Here is a 27,976-nt window from a genome sequence, read left to right on the forward strand (position 1 = left end):
CACCAACGACCAACTGGACATTACCCCTGTGGCGATTGCGTATCATGCCAATTCATGGCCACCACAAAAGAAGTGGACATAGGTACTGAGCGGCCATGGACTCAGAAGAACTTTTCTAACTGCAACACAGAAAATGTAGTGTACCTACTCAAATGCCCTTGCCAACTCATGTATGTTGGCATGACTACTAGGCGTGTAAAGATCAGAATTAGTGAGCACCGGAGCACTATCAGAAGGAAGAAAGATAACACCAAATTAACAAAACACTTCCTTGAGAAAGAACACTCTGATAAAGATCTAAGATGGACGGTACTGGAAGTAGTACAGAAGCGCAATGGCTGCCTCTCACATGTCTTACATGTTAGAGAACAGCGTTGGGTGTTTCGCCTTGGGACATGGAAAAACGGATTGAACGATGATATCCCATGGCTACAAATGAAGTAACTTCCCTTAGCTCTCACTAAAACATACACTTTAACAGTACCCATTATAAAGACAAAAACACAAACAATAGACACAGTAATACATGTGAATAGAGCTACACGCAGTTTCCCTTACTCCCTAAAACTAGAATCATCTTGATCAGCAATCATGCGGTAGCTGTAAAATCAACTTGTGCATTAATTGTAGGTTTAACCACACCGCCACCCTGACTGTAAACAATCTGGGTTTGTTTTCTCTTCCTTTCTTCTGTGTAAATACTCGTAACTGCTCCCGTCATGAAATAATACTCATGAGCAGGGCACATGTTCCCCATATTTCTATATAACTTGTCTACACACGTTAAATATCTCCAGAAACTATGGCAGGCGCTCTCATTGGACCACAGCTGGTCCCGCCCCACCCTAGGCAATCATCTGAGGTAATGACGGGACACAGGAAGCGGCGTGTCATAGAGCAGCGCCATGTGCTGACACACCCCAACGAGGGTCAGGCAACAAACAGGCAACGTGCAGTCCTTTCTGCATGCTTCGCTCAGGACACAGGAAATGCAGCATCATCACTGTGCGCCACGCTCACCTGAAACCCAAATCGCATGCCACGACCCCACCCAACAGTATAAAAGCTTGCTGCGCACTACACTTAATGTCACCGGGGAGGAGGCTGGACGCATGCAGCACTAGGTTTTCTAGCGGGGAGTACGCCTTGAACTGTAAGTCATTGTTCTGATTTCTTCTTCCAACAGGTTGAAACTATAGTAGACCAAGCACGCCCTGACGGTTTTTTCTGCTAACTAATTCAATATCTTTGATATACCTTCCCAACCAGTCTGGTTTTTAACCCTTTTGTCTTCATCCTTTATCGTCTCCCACCAGAATGTGGCCACAAGGATTTCCCCCCTACCCCTCCCATGGGGCAAATAGGTTTTTCCAATAGGGTAAGACTTCTATATTTGTTTCACATGAATGTCAGTGAACACAGATGCCTGACACTCATATACATTTTTCACCTTTTCACTTTAGGAGAGAGCAGTAAGTATGGAGTGTGACTGTGACACATCAAGGTCTACCGAATGACAACCATTTTGAGTATTTTATGTTTGTCTCACTCCCTCTCTCTTACAGGTTTCTCTAAACAGGTGGCAGCTGGCTATAGGCCTACGCCCCCAGTGGTAAGATTGGAGCCCAATATTTTAGGTCCTGACGAATGCCACGTACCCAAGTGGACAATACAGGCAGAAACATGTTGACCCCCTATTAACAATCACTGATTCACAGCGGCGACGGGATGATAAGGTCCCCACTCACCGCACTTATATATTTTAATCCCACATAGTAACCCCATAGAATAAAAATTGTTCAGGTATACTATGATGGCTTTTAAATTCACTCACTCCTTTTTTTGTTTAGGCCCCCACTTAGTCTAGAAGTGCATCCCTGTCTTCAGGTGTATGCCCGCCCTCTATCAAACGCGGTTTTTAGAGGGCGAGGACTGGCAGATGATGAAGCATGACACCTGGTGGTGTGTGATGCCAGTCCGTCAATTTTTGTGATTTGCCCCCACTAAATTGGGCATCTCTTAAGACAACTAGGGATGGTCCTTTCTGTGGTTCTTAGCACAAGATAGCTCAGATAAAGAACTTTTCATCCCTATAGTAACTTCACCAGCTGCATTCATACAGGATGTGTTCAAAGGCCGGTCGTGGGTGTTGTGAGATGTCTGTGACCCTGGTCATCATGGATGAGTTGCCCAGCACGTGGCACATGGGTGGGTTCCTGTGTGTCACATTGCCAAACAGCTGCTCCTCCCTCCCACAAGCCCCCACACTTTTGTGAGCTGCGCTGTTGTATCCCATGCACTCCTACGGCATGCCATTGTAATGCCTATTTGCACATGTCCTGCGGCATTCCAATCAAACCGTGGCACTGCCGTTTGGAGGTGGTGCATGCCACTTTACATCATCGACTGCTACAGCCCTTGTGGTGGCCACACCAGAACACAGAGACACTTACCGCACTTCTTGCACAGGGACATGTGTGAGACACCCCGTTCCCCTTGCCGCTTGTGCATGCAGGGGGATACATGTTTTGCTACATCTCCAGGCTCACTGCCAACGCTGAGGTGACATGGTAACGTCTGCTGATGACAGCACACTGTGATGTTGCAAGACCCATGCCTATCATGCTAACACAATGACCACACGGGCACATTTGCTCAGATGCAGGTTCGGGGGGCGTTTGCGGTTCTGGGGTTGTTTTCATGAGTGTTGTGGCCCTCATGGGTATCCGTGTATCATGCTCATTGACTCTATGGCACTTGTGGGTGTTCAGGTTTGGCTCTTGGCTGTGTTTCCTTTCATGCTGCAGGTAGTCGTCCTGCCTAACACCAGCAGAAAGCAGGTGTAAAATCTCTGGTGCTAACGTGGCTTATCGTCAGAATTTGTTTCGCATCGCAGTTTTTGCCTTTCGTTGTGAAAGTTGTGATGTGGTTTCTTCTTGTACAGAAAAATAAATGAACTGGGCAGTGTATCCCGTCAAGATCCAGCACCTGACCCACTATTCCCAATCAATATAAATACAATGAGATTTCTTCATAGATTTTGTGTGTACACTGTAAATGCACCCACTACCACAGAGCAATTCAATGCAGGATTTTAGTATTTAGAATAAATCGCAAAGGTGCACCTCGTGTGTTTTTGCCCGGGAACGCCTACTCTGCATCTCATTATCAGCACTTTAATGCAACTAAAGTTGAGATAAATCTAACACACTATTCAGAAGCTGGTGCAAACTGCAGACATCATCAGTATTCCCGTGATAACTGCCGCAAAATTTAACACCATGGTGGACAACACCAAATAACAGTAATAAGAACGAGAAAGGGTTGCACAGCACTTAAGTAAGAACCAAAAACTTTATTGAATTTCTTTTTTCCAAACTTTCTTTTTTCGTAAACGTATATATAAAGGATAAACTAAATTTAACGAAATGAACATAAAACAACAAGGAGGGAGACTCCTGTCGGAACCATGAATGTCGGCGACACAGCCTGGAAAATAAAACACAAAATAAGGACATGTGTAATGTGCATATCAAAGGAGTGAGACACAGAGAAGGGGAAAAAAAGCCAGAGAGAAAAAAAGAGGAAAGAAGAGAAAGGGAGTGAGAAAGGGAGAAGGGAGATATAGAAAGAGAAGGAAAGGAGGACAGAGAGTTAGAGAGAGATTGAAGAGAGTAGGGGTGGGCGACAATTTCTGTTCTGCTCGCGGAAATTGTGACAATTCTACATTTTCGCGTTCCGCGCGGAACACGAAAATGTCGAATTGTCGTAATTTCCACGAGGGAACGGAAATTGTCGCCTTGAGTTCTTCCTTTCCTGTCACAAAAATTAAACCTCAACAGGAAGCACTTACAGATATAAATAAAGCAGGGGCCCGAGTTGAAGCTCAAATTCAGTAACGCATTAATCAGCACAAAACATTCGGGAGCTAGGTCGAGGCTGGGCAGGTGTTCTTTTCTCCCCATATCTACCGTCAAAAATTACCTGTGATCTTTGGTGGAGCTCTGTGCAGCCATGACTTTCTCGAGCGCAATCCCCTTGTAGTTCCTGACACCAGGAGGTTCTGTCTCCTCGTCTGCTGCTCTGATCGATCTCTGGTCCTTTATAAACAAGAGGCATGTGAACTGCATGGAAGCCCCGCCCCACACACCAGCGGTGGGCAACGTCTTCCCGCCCTTTCCCCCACTATGATGGACAGCTGACTCAAGGGACCCCAGGGCCGTCGGCGCCGTGGCAAAGTTAGCACTTACTGATTAGCCAGTAGAAAGTACTCGAGTAGAGGTATTGCACAAAACGGTGGCATCTTCTTGGGTAAATATGCAGGGCAGGAATCATTCTGGCACGAGGCTCCTGTAACAAAAATGAAACCCCAACCGGAAGCACTAATCTCAGCGTTCACGTGAAATATCACTTGATAGCGGAGATTATGTGCCGGTTCGCGATATTTGGCGAAAGGCACTTCTGCTAATTCTGCCCACCCCTAGAAGAGAGGGAAGTGAGAGAGAGAGCGAGATACTGACGCCCGTGTGCATCCATGACCAAATAATTACCTGCTGCCACCGGAGTGTCTACCAGTGGGCACTCCACGTGCCCGTCAAAGCTCCGCGGCAGATCTCACAGATGTCGCTGAGTCCTGAGTCATGAATGGCGGAGACCACATCAGCTTTTCCGTGTTCCAGCAGATGTCACACATGTCGCTGAGTCCTGAGTCATCAATGGCGGAGACCACATCAGCTTTTGGTACCGATAACCCTGTGCAACGCAAGTCAGCGCCACATGGTGGTAGGCTGCTGACGGCCACATCAGCTTCGGGGGGCACTAACCTTGTGCAAGTCAAATCCACGCCACGTGGTTGTAGGCCCTTACAGCCATACAGCTCAGGGTGCGACTAACCCTCTGCACAACTTTTCATGGACTCTTTATGATTGAGACCCGTGGAGCGTCCGCCATCCAGTCACCACCGGCAATAAAGGATGTGACGTTGTCGATGCATTATATTTGCGTGGTCACATGGCCTGTGACACATGTGCCGGATGGGTGTGGTGTGTGTGCCCTCAGGGAGTGCCCGTGACTAGGGGTGGGCGGAATTTGCGAAATTAACTTTCGCAAATTATCGCGAAAATGTTTAAAATTATCGCAAACAAGCGGAAATATCGCGAAGATGCGGAAGTTTTTTTCCGGCATGTTCGCGGGATTTTCTGCATGGTTGCGGGTCGCCAACTTACCCATGTGGTTGCTTGCGGGCGCGGCCATCTTGTTTTGAGTTGTCCCGCGGTGCATGATCGCGAGAAGAAAGACGTGATCGCGCGACACATGACGTCACTGCGGGCGCGAACTGTCGCGAGACAGCGCAAATGGCTAAAAACAATACAACATCTCATTGAGAACGCGACCGGATCAAGAAAACTTGTCGGCGAACGCAGGGATTCAGGTAAGGCGATCGCGTGCGCGCGAGAATGTATTATTTTACAGCCCGAGCAAGAAACAAATTATCGCCAAGCTGCGGAAACCGGAATTTTTGAAATTTTCGCGCTCTCCGCGAAACGCGAAAATGTCAAAATATCGCAATTTCCGCGAACAGAACGAAATTTTTGCCCAGGCCTACCCGTGACATGTTGGCAACTAGACCACTGACCTGCACACCAACAGCGAGTACGCCTGCGACAGGTAGCTATGTGGGGGTGTGAAAACGTGTTTTCTCAAAGGATTTTCCATAGGAAACTTTAGACAAGGCTACAGGTCAAACTGTTGAACAGAATTATGCCAAATTTGGTAGGGAGAAAGGTCATGGTCCAGAAAGCGCGCTTTCTTGCATCGAGTGAAAATATAAAAGGTCCCGGGGGAAATTTAATATACCGGACCTCTGTCTGTGTGAGATAACCCTTTCATGCTCCCTCTTCCCAACATCACCACTTCACAGCTATAGCGTTAGAAGCCAGTCCATCGGCTTGCAACTCTCTACCTTTGCGAGTTAGTGCGCTGCTGTGCCTGTACCTCTGCGAGCTACTACGCTGCTGTTCCTTTGGGAGCGGATGGCTCGTAGTACTGCATCTGTGAGTCGGGCGGACAGGCCGCAGTTGTCCCTCTGCGAGCCTGGGTGGGAACTGTTCATAAGTCATCCTACATAAGCATTGAAAAGCTATCCTGTGATTCAGTCCGTCAGCTGGCATCTGTCCAAGGCATTTCTGAAAACATACCGGAGTTCTTTCTGTGAGAGATACCCTTTCCACACTGCCTCTCCCCACAGCAGCAGGTAACACACCCTCTTCCCACATTACCAACATACCCCCACCAACCTTCTTGGGCCCAGAATTGTCCCTGTGCGATTGGACAAACAAGAATCTTAGTCATGTATAGATTTACATATAAAACATTTTATTTAAACAAAACAACAACAAATAAAACTGAAGGGAGTCTGGTGCTGTGGTTGCTGCCACGAAGTTGGGGTTACTGCCATTCAAGACTCAGGACACAGTTCCACATGTGGGATTGGCTTGTATTGAACAGGGTTATTGGCACCAGGTGTCGCGCCTTGTGTTGTACAGGGTTAGTGGCACCATGTGTTGCAGCTTGCATTGAATTCTGCCTCAATAAAGCCACGTGGCGATGAATTGTGGTGCATTGAGTTAGTAGTACCTTTGGAGCTCAACATGCACATACCCCGCAATGATGCGTGGCCTGGGGGGGCAGCACTCTGACCAATGTCTTTTGTCTATTGAATTCTGCCTCAATAAGGCCACGTGGCATTGACTTGTGGTGCACTGAGTTAGTGGCACCTGAAGCACTCAGCGTGTGTGCACCCTGCGATGATGCGTGGTCAGAGAGGGCCGCATTGGGACCAATGTCTTTTATCTATTGAATTCTGCCTCAATTCGATTTTCGAGTGATAGTCTGCCTCACTGCTGACATAAAACTGTTCACTCTTCCTTGCGATGACTTATGGTGCACTGAGTTAGTACTACCTTTGGTGCTAAGTGTGTACGTAACCTGCAATGATGCATGGTCCGGGGGGGCCGCACTCGGAGCAATGTCTTTTGTCTATTGAATTCTGCCTCAGTAAGGCCACGTGGAGATGACTTATGGTGCACTGAGTTAGTGGCACCTGAAGCACTCAGCGTGTGGGCACCCTGAGATGATGCATGGTCCAAGAGGGCCGCACTGGGAGCAATGTATCTTGCGTACTTGACTGCGTCACCTGCAATCGCTACTCTATTTGAATTGTGATGCCTGCTGTCTCCTTACAGACATAAGTTAGTGGTGCTGTGCCACTGGGTTCACAGGGGGCCTGTGTGGAGGAGACCCGCGGTCATGGCAGCAGCCTCGTGGCAGGGTGAGGCCCGCTGCTCTGGCACAGTCGTTGGTCTTCACAGTTCACAAGTGAAGCACGCCCAGAGTCCCGGCCTATTTATTCACACTCCTACGCTGAAGTGGTGTACGTCGGAGCAGCCCACTCCGGTTACGCTTATGCTTACAAGGGGGGACAACACATCTACATGACTGAGATCTTCCCTGGTGTTTGATGTAACATGGTTGGGTCCACTGTCCACAACACTACAAGCACCAGTAGTATTTGTGCAGATGGAGAGCTGTGTGTTCTGCATACTGAGATGTGTCCAGCACATCACTGCTACACTTTGCATTGTGTGCATTGTTATTCATGGGTGAATTGCTTCCTTCACATATAGTTTGTTTACACCTGTCCCAATATTCAGCTATTGTGTGGCTGAGGGGCCATGCCATTTTCTGAAAGTTTGCTGTCTTGTTCTGCACTGCCTCGGTGGTAGAGGGGGGGTCCTGGGGGTGGTGGTGGGTGTTGTGGTGTTCTTGGGTGTCGGAGCTGGTTGATCAGTAAGTCTATGACATGTGTTGGTCTTTAGATGTGGCTCTCGGCTGGACTCCCTTTCATACTGTATGTAGTTGTTTAATATATAAAAAACAAGAAGGCATCATATAGTTTAAATAACAAACAAAAAAAATTACAACAACTATTTTTAGGATATTAAAGTTCACAAAATATCACATTTTTCTTCAAAATTACTGAGAAAAACATAAGTTTTTATGAACATTATAATTAGAAATTAGTATTTAAATAACCTTTGAAATTCACAAAAAAACATAGGTCTCACGAATATTAAAGTTAAAAATTAGTATTTGTAAGATTTGGGGGTCTCTAGTTGGCACTGGTAGGTACTTGTGACAAATAGGGACCCTTACCTCTAGTCAGGGTAAGGGGGTACACTCCTAAAATAACCCCTGCTCACCCCCTTGGTAGCTTGGCATGAGCAGACAGGCTTATCCCAGAGGCAGTGTGTGAAGTATTTGTGAACACATACAGTAATCCAGTGACAACACTACAGATGGACACCACACAGTTGTATATTTAAAATAAGTATTCTTTATATAGATTTAACACAAGACCACAAATTAAAAAATCCACAATACTGTTACTTTAAAATGGTAGAATTTTGCTTAGTTCTCTTTAGATCTTAAATGCGACACTTTGGGTCAATGTACCTTAAGATGCGACACGTAGGGCAATGAAAGTGTTGCAGGGAAGGTGATGCGGTATTTCATTACACGCAAAGACGGTGATGCTTTGAAGATCTGGTGCAAAGAAACAAAGATGGTGTCTTCTTGTTGATGTGACACGCTTCTTCGATGTTGCGAGATGTCTCGGCTCGATGCGTCTGCTGCAACAGCGACACCCTTGTCCAGTGATGCGACGACAGCGGCTTTGGTGGGGACACTCTTCTCCAATGATGCGAGACGCTTGGGCTCGATGTGACCGTTGCAGCGGCGACACACTTGTTCAGTGATGCGGCGACACGCTTGTTCAGTGATGCGACAACAGTGGCTGCGACGGTGGCACACTTCTCCGTGAATGCGAGGTGCTTCTTGTGATGTGGTGCAATGCGACAGCTCCAGCGGTGACACCCTTGTTCAGTGATACGACGGCAGCGGCTGCGACGGTGACACACTTCTTCTTCTTGAGTCGCGCTTCCAGCTTCTTGCGACACGCAGTCCCTCAGAAGGCCCAAATACAGCTACAGGCACTTCGAAAGAACTCTTGGGGAGCTGGTGGTTGAATTCTGTTGTCCCTGAGACTTCAGCAGGAAGCAAGCTCTTTTCCAAGCCCTTGGAGATCCTTCACAAGTTGAATGAAAATGCATACAAACTGGCACATGCATCAACAATGCCATTTGCGATTCCTTATTAGTGAAAAATAAGGATTCGCTAATAAGGAATAGCAAAAGGCTTTGCATGTAGAAATCACTTACAAAATAGCGATTTCTAAACATTCCTTAATTGCTACTCGCAAATTGCGAGTCGCAATTAAGGAATACCTCCCCATTGATTCCTATGGGCCTAGAGGCCCATAGGAATGAATGGGAAGACTTTCTCAATTTGCTAATCTCAATTAGAGAATCGCAAATTGCTCATGCTATTTCAAGGGTGCCAGGGTGTCAAAAAGACACCCTGTTGCACCCCTGAAATCTGCATTTGAATACATCTTGCACACACACATGCCCAAAGGGCATGTGTGTGTGTAAAATGGAACTTTGAAAAATGCACTTTAGTGCATTTTTCAAAGTTTTTGCAAATTACCATGAAGTTCAACTTCATGGTAATTTGCTCCCTCTATTAGCGAAATTGCTAATTTTTTAACTTTCATGCATTGCATTTAAAGATTCTCAATTTGGGATTCCTTAAATGCAATAGCAATTTAAGGAATCGCAATTTAGAGATTCCTTAAATTGCGATTTTTGCATTTGGGATGATGCATCCCAAATGCAAAAATCCCTGTCGCAAAGGGGCAGATTCTGAGAATCTGCCCATTTGCGACTGGTTTTTGCTTTGATGCATGTGGGCCAAAGTCCTTTCTCCTTTCTTTGGCAGTCAGGCAACCACTGCAGGCCAATCCCGAAGCATTATTTCCGCTTAGGGTTAGTCTCTCCTCAGTTTCTTTTGGTTCCACTCCTAAGCAGAGGTTTCTTCTTGTTCCCAAAGTGATCTAAAGTTCTTGGGTTTGGGTCCCAATATTTATACCCAGTTTCTCTTTGTTCTCTGAAGGCAGAGAGGCCTTTGCCTAGTCCAAACCAGTTCTGGTCAGTCCTGGAGCACTTTGTTTACATGACTCCTTCTTTCCTTTCAGAGTGCAGGGCAGAGACATCAGACGCACCACAGGAGGTGGAGCCAGCATTGTGGAGGGAAGGCACATCCCTACTCAGGTCTCAGGTACAACTCCTCCCACCCATCTGGATGCAGATCTCTCTATTCAGCCCTGTGCTGACTCACCCTGTCTCCTGGCATCCTCCAGCCCTGTCACTCAAACTCCAGACAAGGAATACACAGCCTAGCAGGGGCAGGTTTGAATGGTTAGACAAGAAAATACCTACTTTATAAAAAGTGGTATTTTCAAACACAGAATGTTAAAAACAACTTCACTAAAAGATGTATTTCATCATTCTGAGTTCAGGCATACTAAATTCGAATTTCTACCATGTTCCCTGAGTCAGTTAGGATTATAAGATGTAATAATCAAACTGCCCATTGTGGCCTATGGAGAACAGTTAGCCTTGCAATAGTGAAAAACGAAAATGGCTGTAATTCACGATTAGAACATACCACACACACCAGGGCGTGTCCTACCTTATACTTACAATGCGCCCTGCCCTTGGGCCTACCATAGGTGTGTCTGGTATGAAGAAAAGGGAAGGTTTAGGGACTGGCAAGTGGGGGCACTTGCCCAGTCAGCTGGACAGTCCAGACTGCACGCAGGCTGTGCAATGGCAGACCTTACACACACTTTTACAGGCTTCTTCTGTGGGTGGCACAACCAGTGCTGCAAGCCCACCAGCAGTGTTTGGATTACCAGTCCTGAGGTTCTGTAGCGATCCGAACCCGTGTATTCGGTATCGTAGTACTGACACGATTCTGGTACCAATGAACCGTAAATGATCCATTATATGCACGACAGTGTTTTCGCTGCGCTACGAGCATGAATTCACTGAGAAATAGGGCATTCTGTTGTAAAATCATGGCATCCATTTTAGATACGGCATCCATTTTGTTTCTTGCCCTCACATAGTCAATGGACGAGCAATGACCCCGGCAGAATCACCTTTTTAAGGACACGTAAGCTCGAGCCCCGAGAAAAGCTGACGCTGTGTGACTAGGCAGAATCAAGCTGCCTCCTTTGCCTGAGGCCAGCCCTGCTATACTGGTTCTCGTGTCCATTGTCCTGATTGAGAGGCCGAAGACGGTAGCCATGCCCGTTTATGATCCATAAACACCTCTTATCCTGCTTTTCTATCCCTTGCACCTGGCTCTGCTCCTCTCCTTCTGGGCTTTTACAATGGGGAGGATACGATTTTTATGGTGGGGAGGATCGGTCAAAGAATGGAAAACTGACAAGGAGACTTGATCGAATACCGAAAACCTATGACTAATTATTGTTTGATGTCTGTTTATTGTCTGTTTGGGATACCGGGTTGGGCATGAAATATATTCGTGTAATGTTGCCTAAAGACATATTTCGTGTATTTAAGGAGCAACCCACTTCTTGCAATTTGAACAGTCTCGTAGATTCTGCCTTTGTGTGGTTCCTATGACTTCTGTGTCCCTGCAGTAAATAAATCTTGGTCTTTGACGCCACCATCGAGAAGCCCGCGTCTCTGTTTATTTGTGCACCAAGGCAGGAAGGAACTCAGGGGTCTTTGGGTGTTGTTTCCCTGACACCTCTGGACTCTTAAAAAGTCCAGAAACTCAAATTGGCGCCCAACGTGGGGCGACGTCATCCGGTACCGGTCCAAAGCCTGAAAATTTCGAGGAGCTTCGTGTGAAGATTCCGGAGGGAGGTACCCCGCTTCATCGATCCCTGTATGTCGTAAAAGTGGCCCGACGATCTCTTCCACGAGGGTTCCCGTTCCTAGACGGCTACAGAGGACCGCTGCCCTGACTGTCGCCCTGTCTTGGACCCGAGGTGCAGACCTTAGTACGGCGAGACGTAGACGGGTTCTCCTTGGTGACGTCTTCCACATTTCAGTTAAGTATTCAGTGGGTTGCGCTCAGTTTGGTTGTTAATTGTTGCTCTTGTTTTGAATTCGAAGATTATCATTGGTTGCTCTTGTTTAGATAATCTTTGTTTTGGTATTGGTTCAGTTGGTAGGCCTAAGTTCATTGCGCATTTTGGTTGGAATCTGTCCTTAGTTTATAATGACTAACAGTAGTAATTGTTTCCTGTCCTGGTTAAGTTGCAACGGGGATTCCCGGTTGGAGGATCCCTGTTTGGTTACTCCGATTGGAACTCCTACATATGAGCTCTATTGTAAACACGGTGTAGGTCCTATCGCTTATAATGAAGTATGGGTCCGTTACACCAGGAAAGATGGTGTCCTTAGTTGGCCACCGCATGGTAGCTTCGAAATTTAAATTCTAGACAATCTAGAAATGAAGTTGTTTAAAAAGAAAGCCCGGCCGGCAATGTTTGATTCTTTTCGCGTATGGCGTAAAGAAGCTAAACAGAGAGAAATTAGGAAGATGAAGAAGGAACGGAAAGAGAAAGGGTTGACATTAATGGAGTCTGCTAGACAGTTGCATGTCAACGAGACTGAGAAAACAATAGAGATGGCGAATAGAAAACATAATTTGGCGATTGATAAATGCTACCCTGTCTTGCCATCTTGTCCTGCTAAGCCGATAGAGGACTCTGAAAAGGATCCTCTGTTGTCTTATCTGTTGAGATCACCTCCTCCGTATGCACAGGGTAATACAGCACCACAGTTACCACCTGTTGTACAGCCAGCTGCTGGTCAGCATGGAATAGTTGCTCCACTTCCTTTGATTCAAGCTCCTGTCCTTCCTGTGGTTAATGTTCCCTCGGCACCCCCTCTTCCTGGGTTGCCTATTCCGCCTTTGCCTGTCATTTCGCAAACTGCTTTACCTGCTACTCCCACCCTTACCATTTCATCTGCTCCAGCTTCCCTGTTCCCGAACTCTGTAAACATTCTGACTCCGCTTTCCGTTCGTCGGAAAATAACCGACTCTATAACTAATATCTTAACTCCTCTCTATAGGTCTTTAATTGGGACCCCCGTTTCTGACTCTACACAGAGACGTAGCCAGTTTCCTGGTCCCCAGGAACGAGAAATATTAGATTTGACAGCTCTTAGGTGGATGTCGAAAGCTGCGAAGTATGATGCACGAAGAGTGTCAGATACATTTATGCAATGGAATGAACCAACTCAGCGTTATGTCTTTGACGTGATGTGTTCTTTTTTGCGTGAGGAATGGGATGATGATGACTCAGATTCCGTCCCCTCTGATTTGATAAATGTTCAGCAAAAGTTCGCCGCAGGAATGGTGATAGGTTCAGAAGTAAGGGAAGCGATAGAACTGATTTTAGCTTATAGGGATTGAGGTTCTGGACTTTTAAGAGTCCAGAGGTGTCAGGGAAACAACACCCAAAGACCCCTGAGTTCCTCCTGTCTCGGTGCACAAATAAACAGAGACACGGGCTTCTCGATGGTGGCGTCAAAGACCAAGGTTTATTTACTGCAGGGACTCAGAAGTCATAGGAACCACACAGAGGCAGAATCTACGAGACTGTTTGAATTATATTAAGTGGGTTGTTCCTTAAATACCCGGAAAATGTCTTTAGGCAACATTACACGAATATTTCTCATGCCCAACCCGGTATCCCAAATAAACAGTAAATAGACATCAAACAATAATTAGTCGTAGGTTTTCGGTATTCGATCAGATCCCCTTGTCAGTTTTTCATTCTTTACCCGATCCTCCCCATCATAAAAATCGTAACCTCCCCATTGTAAAAGCCCAGAAGGAGAGGAGCAGAGCCAGGTGCAAAGGATTGAAAAGTAGGATAAGAGGTGTTTATGGATCATAAACGGGCATGGCTACCGTCTTCGGCCTTTCAGTCAGGACAATGGACACGAGAACCAGTATAGCGGGACTGGCCTCAGGCAAGGGAGGCAGATTGATTCTGCCTAGTCATGCAGCGTCAGCCTTTCTCGGGGCTTGAGCTTACGTGTCCTTAACAAGGTGACTCTGTCGGGGTCATTGCCCGTTCATTGAATATGTGAGGGCAAGAAACAAAATGGATGCCGTAACTAAAATGGATGCCATGACTTTACAACAGAATGCCCTATTTCTCAGTGAATTCATGCTAGTTGCGTAGCGAAAACACTGTCATGTATGTAATGGATCATTTGCGGTTCATTGGTACCAAAATCGTGTCAGTACTACGATACCGATTTCACGGGTTCGGATCGCTACAGAACCTCAGACCGTCCTTTTGCCCTTACATAGGCAATAACTTACTCTATGTCAGAGTCCATTTCTATGTTCATCAGGTCACTGATATGTTGTTGAAGCATTACTCTATCCCGTGGCGTATCTCTAAAAACAGGTGGTCTTCTTACGCATGTTGAAATGCAGAGATTACATAAGGCAGGACCACACTGGACAATGAGACAGCACGAAAATAAAAATACCAACGCAACACCAGTGACTATCAGAACCTTCCATCCCCACGCAGACAACAGGCTCCAGAACCATCCCATTAATGACCAGTCACCTTCCTCTACATGAATAGAGTCAGAGATTTTGTGTAACTTAGAGATGGCCTTGTATACCGTTGGCGCATTATCTGGGATAAAAACACAACAACTCGATTGGATCATTTTACATACTCCACCTCGATCTGCAAGTAACACATCAAGAACCATACGGTTCTGTAACGTCATGAGACGATCCGCTTGAAGCTCAGCTGTCAGGTTACTAAGGGCACCCGCAGTTTCGGTGATAGTGGATTCAACTACCCATGTTAGTTGACGTAAGTTTCTACTGTTAACCATAGGCCCCCAAAACGGAAGGAAACCTTTGAAGAAGTCTCCTGCTTCTTGGCCAGCAGTATCCTCTTTACTGAAAACACCTCTCACAACTCTGGTTTTGTGATAGTCCGGTGCAGCAGTGTATGTCGGGTGTAGCAGTTGAGCGATATAACATGAGCCTGAGAAGTCAGCAGGCAGCCATGTGTATGCTCTGTCTTGGCAAACAAAATAGGTACCCTTAGCAGCTAAGAATGCAGGGGAAGACTGTGACGGGAAAACATATGTTTCGATACAGTCACTCTTTCCTAGTCGAGCTTTCGGATTACTCCCATTTCCTTGCAAACAGACCTGACCTTGGTGGGGTACGACCCAGATCGGAGTCGAGCTTTTACGTTTGTTCTCACCCAGAGTAATGCCATATTCCGTAACATTCCAACCCATGTAAACTCGCAATTCATCCTTGGGAATGAACGGAGTGTTATTGACATCTCTAACCATGTCAGTGATTCCTTTTACCAAGGCTCTATTAGCAGAGTTATACCGAGTGGAACGCGGAGGTCGTGGAGGATAGGTCTCTAGGGCATTAGCGAACATGGTCTGAAATGCCCAGAATGATCCATTATAACTAAAGGGCAGAACCAGATAAGGGATGCCCTTGTCCATGGTATGTGGTATCAAGCCACACACCCATCAGTTTGTTGTGTTAACTACTAGTTGATGTTGGTGCAAGAGCTGAATGAAAGTGTTATTTATAAACTCAGAGCGTCGAGCTTGCTCGTGGGCAGGAAAAGGATGGAAAGAATGAAGAGAAACAACAGTCGGAGAAACAGGAACATGGGGAGATACTGTAGATGTAACAGGTGTAAAGATCAACTGAATACCAAAAATAATTCCGCCTACCAAAGTTATTAAAACAATTAGAAGTGTCAAAGTACATTGCATTAGAAAGCATTTGCTATATAATATATCATATAGCTTTGTCTTGTGCACATTTATGACATTAACCCGTCGCAGTTCAGGAAGCTCCATCTTCTACAACCGTTCGCAACGGATGGTTTGTACCTGTTAAAAACTTGCCTCTGTTTACCCTGGGAGTTCCCAAGATAGACAGAAGAAACCGACCTTATGTCTGATTCCCTGCAAATTAAAACAAGGCACACGTTACGACCCTACGGTAACCCAGATGGCAAGGTGAGAGAAACAATAAAAACAAAAAGATAAAAATTTAGAGCAAACTTCCTGACTGAATGGAATGCAGTAAGATCAAAACAGTTTTCAAACAGAAAGGTAATTATGCAATGTCATTAGTTCATAACATGAGAACGTAGATTATATCTGTACTTTCCGGGTCTTGTCTGATCTTGAAATAGCCGGTTTACAGGTGCGGAAATGTTCGACTCCACAGGTGACAAATGTTCACTTTGTACAATGCTCGGTCCAAGATTCAAAGGAGCGGTCCCTGCTGAGGTGTCAGAGTTCTGTGTTTCAGTTCGTGGGTGGTCCGTTATATACTCTGCATCACTGAAAGGGATGTGCCTAGGAACAGGTTCTGTCTCGGATACGCCAAATCCCTGTCTAACCCAGTTATCATAGTGGAGTGGGAGAGGGACACGTTTCGTATGGCTAGCGTGCACCCAATTCTTCCTTCCAGCTAGGCGTACAGCAGTTCTTGTTTTGAGGAGAACCGGGAACGGACCCACAAATCTTGGCTGGAGGTTCCGAGTTCGTTCAAAGTTCCGTACTACCACTTGGTCGCCTGGTTTCAACGTGTGGCCTGGACGCTCTGGCAGTTTAGGCAAGGATTCGAATACCTGTTGATGAATAAGGCTTAATTTAGCAGTCAGGTCATAAAGATAATCAATCAACATTGGGTATTCAATCTGTTTGAATTCCTTTGGCCTAGGGACTCCCCAAACATTAGCAGGACGACCGAACACAATCTCATATGGGCTAAGCCCTACTCGAGAGTGTACAGTCGCTCTGGTGGACAATAGAGCTAAAGGCAGTGCATCTGGCCAAGGTAGACCAGTGGAAGCTTGAATTTTAGCAAGTTTCAGTTTCAGGGTGCCATTGTACCCTTCAACCAAACCCGCTGACTGTGGGTGATTTGCACTGTGAAATTTTTGGGTAATACCCAAACCCGTACACACACTCTTCATAACTTTCCCTACAAACTCACTTCCATTGTCCGACCAAACAATCCGTGGCATACCATACCTGGGGAAGTACTCTTTAAGGAGGATTTTGGCAGTGGACATAGCAGTGTTATCCTTTAACGGATATGCCTCAATCCATCTTGAAAAGGCACAGACCACCACTAGGACATATTTAAGATTATTACACCTGTCCATGTGGATAAAATCCAACTGAATCACTTCAAAGGGACAAGAAGGGGGAGCAAAATGACCAGTTGGGGTTGGGGTTCCCTTGCCAGGATTATGCATCAGGCATATCATGCAGTTCTTCACCACTCTTTCCGCACACTTAGTGATTCCATCGTTCTTCCATACTGGAGCTAACATTTTACAGATCCCTTTCGAACTGATGTGCGCCGCTCCATGCGCCATCGTGACTACTGCGAGCACATACGCATCAGGCAACATCCAACGCTGCTGTTCAGACAAATCAACCCAATATCCACTTGAATCCATTTTACCCGTTTTCTCCTTCCATTCATTCTTCTCATTTTCAGTTGCTTCATTCTGGATTGCCTTCACACTTTCAATCGTATTCTCACACATTCCTGATTCAGCAATCCATCTTGCCGACGTTGCAACGTACATTCGGCTCATGTGTATGCTCTGTCTTGGCAAACAAAATAGGTACCCTTAGCAGCTAAGAATGCAGGGGAAGACTGTGACGGGAAAACATATGTTTCGATACAGTCACTCTTTCCTAGTCGAGCTTTCGGATTCCTCCCATTTCCTTGCAAACAGACCTGACCTTGGTGGGGTACGACCCAGATCGGAGTCGAGCTTTTACGTTTGTTCTCACCCAGAGTAATGCCATATTCCGTAACATTCCAACGCATGTAAACTCGCAATTCATCCTTGGGAATGAACGGAGTATTATTGACATCTCTAACCATGTCAGTGATTCCTTTTACCAAGGCTCTATTAGCAGAGTTATACCGAGTGGAACGCGGAGGTCGTGGAGGATAGGTCTCTAGGGCATAAGCGAACATGGTCTGAAATGCCCAGAATGATCCATTATAACTAAAGGGCAGAACCAGATAAGGGATGCCCTTGTCCATGGTATGTGGTATCAAGCCACACACCCAGCAGTTTGTTGTGTTAACTACTAGTTGATGTTGGTGCAAGAGCTGAATGAAAGTGTTATTTATAAACTCAGAGCGTCGAGCTTGCTCGTGGGCAGGAAAAGGATGGAAAGAATGAAGAGAAACAACAGTCGGAGAAACAGGAACATGGTGAGATACTGTAGATGTAACAGGTGTAAAGATCAACTGAATACCAAAAATAATTCCGCCTACCAAAGTTATTAAAACAATTAGAAGTGTCAAAGTACATTGCATTAGAAAGCATTTGCTATATAATATATCATATAGCTTTGTCTTGTGCACATTTATGACATTAACCCGTCGCAGTTCAGGAAGCTCCATCTTCTACAACCGTTCGCAACGGATGGTTTGTACCTGTTAAAAACTTGCCTCTGTTTACCCTGGGAGTTCCCAAGATAGACAGAAGAAACTGACCTTATGTCTGATTCCCTGCAAATTAAAACAAGGCACACGTTACGACCCTACGGTAACCCAGATGGCAAGGTGAGAGAAACAATAAAAACAAAAAGATAAAAATTTAGAGCAATCTTCCTGACTGAATGGAATGCAGTAAGATCAAAACAGTTTTCAAACAGAAAGGTAATTATGCAATGTCATTAGTTCATAACATGAGAACGTAGATTATACCTGTACTTTCCGGGTCTTGTCTGATCTTGAAATAGCCGGTTTACAGGTGCGGAAATGTTCGACTCCACAGGTGACAAATGTTCACTTTGTACAATGCTCGGTCCAAGATTCAAAGGAGCGGTTCCTGCTGAGGTGTCAGAGTTCTGTGTTTCAGTTCGTGGGTGGTCCGTTGTATACTCTGCATCACTGAAAGGGATGTGCCTAGGAACAGGTTCTGTCTCGGATACGCCAAATCCCTGTCTAACCCAGTTATCATAGGGGAGTGGGAGAGGGACACGTTTCGTATGGCTAGCGTGCACCCAATTCTTCCTTCCAGCTAGGCGTACAGCAGTTCTTGTTTTGAGGAGTACCGGGAACGGACCCACGAATCTTGGCTGGAGGTTCCGAGTTCGTTCAAAGTTCCGTACTACCACTTGGTCGCCTGGTTTCAACGTGTGGCCTGGACTCTCTGGCAGTTTAGGCAAGGATTCGAATACCTGTTGATGAATAAGGCTTAATTTAGCAGTCAGGTCATAAAGATAATCAATCAACATTGGGTATTCAATCTGTTTGAATTCCTTTGGCCTAGGGACTCCCCAAACATTAGCAGGACGACCGAACACAATCTCATATGGGCTAAGCCCTACTCGAGAGTGTACAGTCGCTCTGGTGGACAATAGAGCTAAAGGCAGTGCATCTGGCCAAGGTAGACCAGTGGAAGCTTGAATTTTAGCAAGTTTCAGATTCAGGGTGCCATTGTACCCTTCAACCAAACCCGCTGACTGTGGGTGATTTGCACTGTGAAATTTTTGGGTAATACCCAAACCCGTACACACACTCTTCATAACTTTCCCTACAAACTCACTTCCATTGTCCGACCAAACAATCCGTGGCATACCATACCTGGGGAAGTACTCTTTAAGGAGGATTTTGGCAGTGGACATAGCAGTGTTATCCTTTAACGGATATGCCTCAATCCATCTTGAAAAGGCACAGACCACCACTAGGACATATTTAAGATTATTACACCTGTCCATGTGGATAAAATCCAACTGAATCACTTCAAAGGGACAAGAAGGGGGAGCAAAATGACCAGCTGGGGTTGGGGTTCCCTTGCCAGGATTATGCATCAGGCATATCATGCAGTTCTTCACCACTCTTTCCGCACACTTAGTGATTCCATCGTTCTTCCATACTGGAGCTAATATTTTACAGATCCCTTTCGAACTGATGTGCGCCGCTCCATGCGCCATCGTGACTACTGCGAGCACATACGCATCAGGCAACATCCAACGCTGCTGTTCACACAAATCAACCCAATATCCACTTGAATCCATTTTACCCGTTTTCTCCTTCCATTCATTCTTCTCATTTTCAGTTGCTTCATTCTGGATTGCCTTCACACTTTCAATCGTATTCTCACACATTCCTGATTCAGCAATCCATCTTGCCGACGTTGCAACGTACATTCGGCTCATGTGTATGCTCTGTCTTGGCAAACAAAATAGGTACCCTTAGCAGCTAAGAATGCAGGGGAAGACTGTGACGGGAAAACATATGTTTCGATACAGTCACTCTTTCCTAGTCGAGCTTTCGGATTCCTCCCATTTCCTTGCAAACAGACCTGACCTTGGTGGGGTACGACACAGATCGGAGTCGAGCTTTTACGTTTGTTCTCACCCAGAGTAATGCCATATTCCGTAACATTCCAACCCATGTAAATTCGCAATTCATCCTTGGGAATGAACGGAGTGTTATTGACATCTCTAACCATGTCAGTGATTCTTTTTACCAAGGCTCTATTAGCAGAGTTATACCGAGTGGAACGCGGAGGTCGTGGAGGATAGGTCTCTAGGGCATAAGCGAACATGGTCTGAAATGCCCAGAATGATCCATTATAACTAAAGGGCAGAACCAGATAAGGGATGCCCTTGTCCATGGTATGTGGTATCAAGCCACACACCCAGCAGTTTGTTGTGTTAACTACTAGTTGATGTTGGTGCAAGAGCTGAATGAAAGTGTTATTTATAAACTCAGAGCGTCGAGCTTGCTCGTGGGCAGGAAAAGGATGGAAAGAATGAAGAGAAACAACAGTCGGAGAAACAGGAACATGGGGAGATACTCTAGATGTAACAGGTGTAAAGATCAACTGAATACCAAAAATAATTCCGCCTACCAAAGTTATTAAAACAATTAGAAGTGTCAAAGTACATTGCATTAGAAAGCATTTGCTATATAATATATCATATAGCTTTGTCTTGTGCACATTTATGACATTAACCCGTCGCAGTTCAGGAAGCTCCATCTTCTACAACCGTTCGCAACGGATGGTTTGTACCTGTTAAAAACTTGCCTCTGTTTACCCTGGGAGTTCCCAAGATAGACAGAAGAAACTGACCTTATGTCTGATTCCCTGCAAATTAAAACAAGGCACACGTTACGACCCTACGGTAACCCAGATGGCAAGGTGAGAGAAACAATAAAAACGAAAAGATAAAAATTTAGAGCAAACTTCCTGACTGAATGGAATGCAGTAAGATCAAAACAGTTTTCAAACAGAAAGGTAATTATGCAATGTCATTAGTTCATAACATGAGAACGTAGATTATATCTGTACTTTCCGGGTCTTGTCTGATCTTGAAATAGCCGGTTTACAGGTGCGGAAATGTTCGACTCCACAGGTGACAAATGTTCACTTTGTACAATGCTCGGTCCAAGATTCAAAGGAGCGGTTCCTGCTGAGGTGTCAGAGTTCTGTGTTTCAGTTTGTGGGTGGTCCGTTATATACTCTGCATCACTGAAAGGGATGTGCCTAGGAACAGGTTCTGTCTCGGATACGCCAAATCCCTGTCTAACCCAGTTATCATAGGGGAGTGGGAGAGGGACACGTTTCGTATGGCTAGCGTGCACCCAATTCTTCCTTCCAGCTAGGCGTACAGCAGTTCTTGTTTTGAGGAGTACCGGGAACGGACCCACGAATCTTGGCTGGAGGTTCCGAGTTCGTTCAAAGTTCCGTACTACCACTTGGTCGCCTGGTTTCATCGTGTGGCCTGGACTCTCTGGCAGTTTAGGCAAGGATTCGAATACCTGTTGATGAATAAGGCTTAATTTAGCAGTCAGGTCATAAAGATAATCAATCAACATTGGGTATTCAATCTGTTTGAATTCCTTTGGCCTAAGGACTCCCCAAACATTAGCAGGACGACCGAACACAATCTCATATGGGCTAAGCCCTACTCGAGAGTGTACAGTCGCTCTGGTGGACAATAGAGCTAAAGGCAGTGCATCTGGCCAAGGTAGACCAGTGGAAGCTTGAATTTTAGCAAGTTTCAGTTTCAGGGTGCCATTGTACCCTTCAACCAAACCCGCTGACTGTGGGTGATTTGCACTGTGAAATTTTTGGGTAATACCCAAACCCGTACACACACTCTTCATAACTTTCCCTACAAACTCACTTCCATTGTCCGACCAAACAATCCGTGGCATACCATACCTGGGGAAGTACTCTTTAAGGAGGATTTTGGCAGTGGACATAGCAGTGTTATCCTTTAACGGATATGCGTCAATCCATCTTGAAAAGGCACAGACCACCACTAGGACATATTTAAGATTATTACACCTGTCCATGTGGATAAAATCCAACTGAATCACTTCAAAGGGACAAGAAGGGGGAGCAAAATGACCAGTTGGGGTTGGGGTTCCCTTGCCAGGATTATGCATCAGGCATATCATGCAGTTCTTCACCACTCTTTCCGCACACTTAGTGATTCCATCGTTCTTCCATACTGGAGCTAACATTTTACAGATCCCTTTCGAACTGATGTGCGCCGCTCCATGCGCCATCGTGACTACTGCGAGCACATACGCATCAGGCAACATCCAACGCTGCTGTTCAGACAAATCAACCCAATATCCACTTGAATCCATTTTACCCGTTTTCTCCTTCCATTCATTCTTCTCATTTTCAGTTGCTTCATTCTGGATTGCCTTCACACTTTCAATCGTATTCTCACACATTCCTGATTCAGCAATCCATCTTGCCGACGTTGCAACGTACATTCGGCTCGTCATGTTCTTGGCCGTTTCTCTAGCGACCTCATCAGCAAACGCATTCCCACGGCCAACATCATCCGTAATCTTTCGATGTGCACTGCACTTCACAATCGCAACTTCATTCGGTAGGGTCAGGGATTCCAATAGATCGCTGACTAACTGTCCACGTTGTATCTTAGTTCCATGGGACGTGAGAAAACCTCTTTCTCTCCAGAGACGTCCAAAGCTATGTGCTACGCCAAAGGCGTATTGGCTATCAGTAAACACATTCACTCTCTTTCCCTCAGCTAAAACACACGCTCTTGTTAATGCAATTAATTCTGCAGCTTGGGCAGAATTCTGACTTACTCTTGCAGTCTCAACAATCGTACTCAAAGTCGTAACTGCATACGCGGCCGTCACATCACCATTCTGTAGTTTAAAACACGACCCATCGACATATAAAGTACTGTCTGGATCTAGTAACGGAGTATCTTTCAAATCAATCCGACCTTTTGTCTCTTCCTCAGTTCTAAAACAGCAATCATGGGGCTCTGAATCACTCGACTCTAGAGTATTCGGCAACAGCGTTGCTGGATTCAATATGTTGCATCGCTTAATCTGAATGTGGTTTGCCAAAAGCGTCAGCTCATAGCCTGATAGTCTAGCACTGGTGAGGTGCTGAGTTTTCGTTCGATTCATGAGTGTATCCACAGCATGTGGAACCATAACTACTAACATGTTGTTCATGACTAGTCCAGCAGACTGTCGAATAGACACTGCAGCTGCTGCTGTAGCTCTCAAACAACTTGGCAATGCTCTGGCTACCGGATCTAATGTAGATGAGAAATATGCACAAGGCCGCTGTTTGTCACCAAATTGTTGCGTTAAAACACTCAAAGCACAACCTTCTCTTTCATGGACATATAGTGTAAACGGCTTACTGTAGTCAGGAGTACCCAACACAGGAGCTGAACACAGCGCATCACGTAAGTTAGAGAAGCTCTGTTGACATTCGTCAGACCATGGCAAAGGGCTCGGAACACCTTTTCCAGTCAGGGCTACCAATGGTTTTGCCATGAGAGAAAAATTTGGGATCCATTGCCTACAGTATGACGTAATACCCAAAAACGCGCGCACTTCTCTCTGTGTGCTTGGTACAGTCATCTGCGAAATTGCTTTGATTCTCTCTGGGGTCAAACTTCTTCCCTCCTTTGACAAAAGATGACCTAAGTAGGTCACTTCTTGGCAACAATATTGCAGTTTAGAAGGTGACACCTTGTGATGTAAGTCTGACAAATGACGTAATAGAGAAATTGTAGCTGCTTTGCAAGTTTCTTTGTCATCAGCAGCCAGTAAAAGATCATCTACGTATTCGATCAGAGCAACACCAGGAGGAAGTACAAGAGCATCTAATTGACTCTTCAATGCTTGGCTGTAAATTGAAGGGCTCTCACAATAACCTTGTGGAGCGCGTTTGAATCTGAAACTGCGACCTCCTAAGGAGAAACCAAAGATGTCTCTACTTTCCTCGGCTATTGGAATGCTGAAAAATGCATTTTTCAAATCGATCACTGTAAACCATGAGGCTGAGGCAGGAATCAACGTCAATAATGCAGTGATATCTGGTACCACAGGAAACTGTGGAATCACTATTTTGTTAACTTCTCTGAGGTCAATCACAAACCGGTAGATTGGAGGTTTGGAAGGGTCAGTACGTTTCAAAATCGGTAGAACAGGACTATTGCAGACATTTCCTCTAGTTTCCTCAATCACATCTTTCTGTATCAAGTCTTTCACAATCAGCAAGAGCGCACGTTCCCCTTCATTCGAAATCCGATACTGTGGGATTCGTGGGAATTTAACATTCGCTTTTAGACTTACCACATAAGGGGGAATTTCCAAGAGGCCTACATCGTTAGGACCCGTTGCCCAAAGAGTATCAGGGAGAGAACGCAGCTCCGGTGGGAGCTTATCCATCGACATATACATTTGAGAGATTACTCTTTTGCCTAATGTGAGCTGTACTCCCGAAGGAGAACAGTACAGTGTCGCATGTAGACGTTTCAACAGATCTAAACCAAGCAAATTCTCATTGCAACCGGTTGTTAGAATAAGGGGTGCTTCTAGTTCACGTGGCCCAACAGATATTGATAAAGGACTAGAAACAGGATTGTGAACAGGGGCGCCTGAGAAACCTACTGAAGTGTTCGTTAAGCCAGACAAAGGTGCGCCAGGGAGTTTCGCATGCATAATTGAACTTTTTGCCGCACCAGTATCCAACAGAAACGGTTCGACCACGCCTGATGTAACTACTGCGACATAAGGTCCACTCTGATCAACTGGAACTGATACTACTCCCTCTCTTTGCCTGTGGCTGTCCTAGTACTCGCTTCTCTGAATCTCTTCATTATGATCATAATAATCTTCAACATGATACTGTGGAGATCTACCTGGTTGCGCAGATTGTGTATTTCGCTGATCGAAATAATTCGATTGGCGATCAGCCTGTGGTGTCATTGTACCATGTCCTCTACCCCTAGATGTTTGCATAAACCCAACATTACCTCTCTGAGCTGGGACACCACTAGTCTGTGCGTGCAGTACCGGACACTCATTCTTATAATGACCCTCCTTTTTACAATAGGCACACTGATTCCATGCTAACTGTTGTCGGGAAAAACCATAATTAAATCTTTGGGGCGTCCCTTGCTGGAATTGTGGCTGCTGCTGAAACTGGGGTCGCTGCTGTGAATCTGACTGATTCGAGCGAGGCGGATACGCCTGTTGCAAAAGGACTTTAGTCTTTAAATCTTTTGTTTTCTTTTCTGACTTTTCCTTCTCTTCTTTCTCTCTATTCTCGTAATACTGAGCAGTTGCAAGTATCTGTGCTGTTGTCGACACTGCCCATGCACTTTCAGAATCCTTTAACTTGTTACTAAGTTGAGGTAATAAATTAAACACGAACTTGTCGACAAACAATCTCTGGCCTCCCTCAGTACTCATGTCTTGTCCACTGTGGTCTACGAAGGTCTCTTCAAATCTAGTGAAAAAGTCAGAGACGCTTTCGAACTTCTTTTGCTTGCATGCCGATAGTTTATCCCAATTAACTCGTAACGCTGGCATCAGCGTTTTCATCAGATTAATTATTCTGCCAGGTAGGGCAGCAATCAGAGGTTCAGGTTTAGCACCACCAACTTGTTGCGCATCTGCTGCTACAATAGCTGGCCAATCACCTCCTAAGGCGACTGGGTGGTTCTCTTGCCGAATCTTGGCCCATATAGGCTGTGGCACTACATTACCAAATAACATTTCAATGTCTGCCAAATTCATGACGCATGCCTGAACTGTCTGCGTTAACTCTTTGTAATAACCAGCAGGATTTTTACGTGAGTCTGGCAACGCTTGTTTTACTGCTAATACTTCAGCCCGTTTCCAAGGGATGTGTATCCACACTCTCTGGAATTGTGCCGGGGCAGCTGCACTACCATTAACCGCATCAGCTTGAACTGCATCACGCCATATCGGTGGAACTTCCCTCATCGGATATTGACCTCGTTTTTTCCTAGTAGTAATCGGTGAGCCATCAGGGTCCCTTGTCGCTCGAATAGGGGAATCACCCCTATAAGCTAAAATCAGTTCTATCGCTCCCCTTACTTCTGAACCTATCACCATTCCTGCGGCGAATTTCTGTTGAATATTTATCAGATCAGAGGGGACAGAATCTAAGTCATCATCTTCCCATTCTTCACGCACAAGAGAACACATTACATCAAAAACATAACGTTGAGTTGGTTCATTCCATTGCATAAAGGTATCTAACACTCTTTGTGCATCATACTTCACAGCTTTCGACACCCACCTAAGAGCTGTCGAATCTAACATGTCTCGTTCCTGAGGACCAGGAAGCTGGCTACGTCTCTGTATAGAGTCAGAAACGGGGGTCCCAATTAAAGACCTGTAGAGAGGAGTTAAGATATTAGTTACAGAGTCGGTTATTTTCCGACGAACGGAAAGCGGAGTCAGAATGTTCATAGGGTTCGGGGATAGGGCAGCTGGAGCAGATGAAATAGTAAGGGTGGGAGTAGCAGGTAAAGCAGTTTGCGTAACGACAGGCAAAGGCGGAGCAGGCGACCCAGGAAGAGGGGGTGCCAATGGAACATTAACTACGGGAAGGACAGGAGCTGGAATCAAAGGAAGTGGAGCAACTATTCCAGGCTGACCAGCAGCTGGCTGTACAACAGGTAGTAACTGTGGTACTGTAATACCCTGTGCATACGGTGGAGGTGAATTCAACAGGTAAGACAACAGAGGATCCTTTTCATGATCCTCCATCAGCTTAGCAGGACAAGATGGCAATACAGGGTAACATTTATCAATTGCCAAATTATATTTTCTATTTGCCATCTCCATTGCTTTCTCTGTCTCGTTGACATGCAGCTGCCTAGCAGACTCCATTAAAGTCAACCCTTTCTCTTTCTGTTCTTTCTTCGTCTTCCTAATTTCTCTCTGTTTGGCTTCTTTGCGCCATACGTGAAAAGAATCAAACATTGCCGGCCGGGCTTTTCTCTTAAACAACTTCATTTCTAGATTGTCTAGTATTTCGGTTTCGAAGCTACCATGCGGTGGCCAACTAAGGACACCATCTTTTCTGGTATAACGGACCCATACTTCATTATACGTAATAGGACCCACACCATGTTTACAATAGAGCTCATATGTAGGAGTTCCAATCGGAGGAACCAAACACGAATCCTCCAACCGGGAATCCCCGTTGCAACGTAACCAGGACAGAAAACAATTACTACTGGTAGTCATGACAAACAAAGACAAATTCCAACCAAAATGCGCAGAGAACTTAGGCCTACCAAAATGAACCAATACCAAAACAAAGATTATCTTAACAAGAGCAACCAATGATAATCTACGAATTCAAAAACAAACGTATCTAGACAACCAAACTGAGCGCGACCCACTTAATACTTAACTGAAATGTGGAAGACGTCACCAAGGAGAACCCGTCTACGTCTCGCCGTACTAAGGTCTGCACCTCGGGTCCAAGACAGGGCGACAGTCAGGGCAACGGTCCTCTGTAGCCGTCTGGGAACGGGAACCCTCGTGGAAGAGATCGTCGGGCCACTTTTACGACATGCAGGGATCGATGATGCGGGGTACCTCCCTCCGGAAT

Source organism: Triturus cristatus, chromosome 3_1 (assembly GCF_964204655.1).
Source record: "Triturus cristatus chromosome 3_1, aTriCri1.1, whole genome shotgun sequence".
In the NCBI taxonomy this organism is placed as follows: Eukaryota; Metazoa; Chordata; class Amphibia; order Caudata; family Salamandridae; genus Triturus; species Triturus cristatus.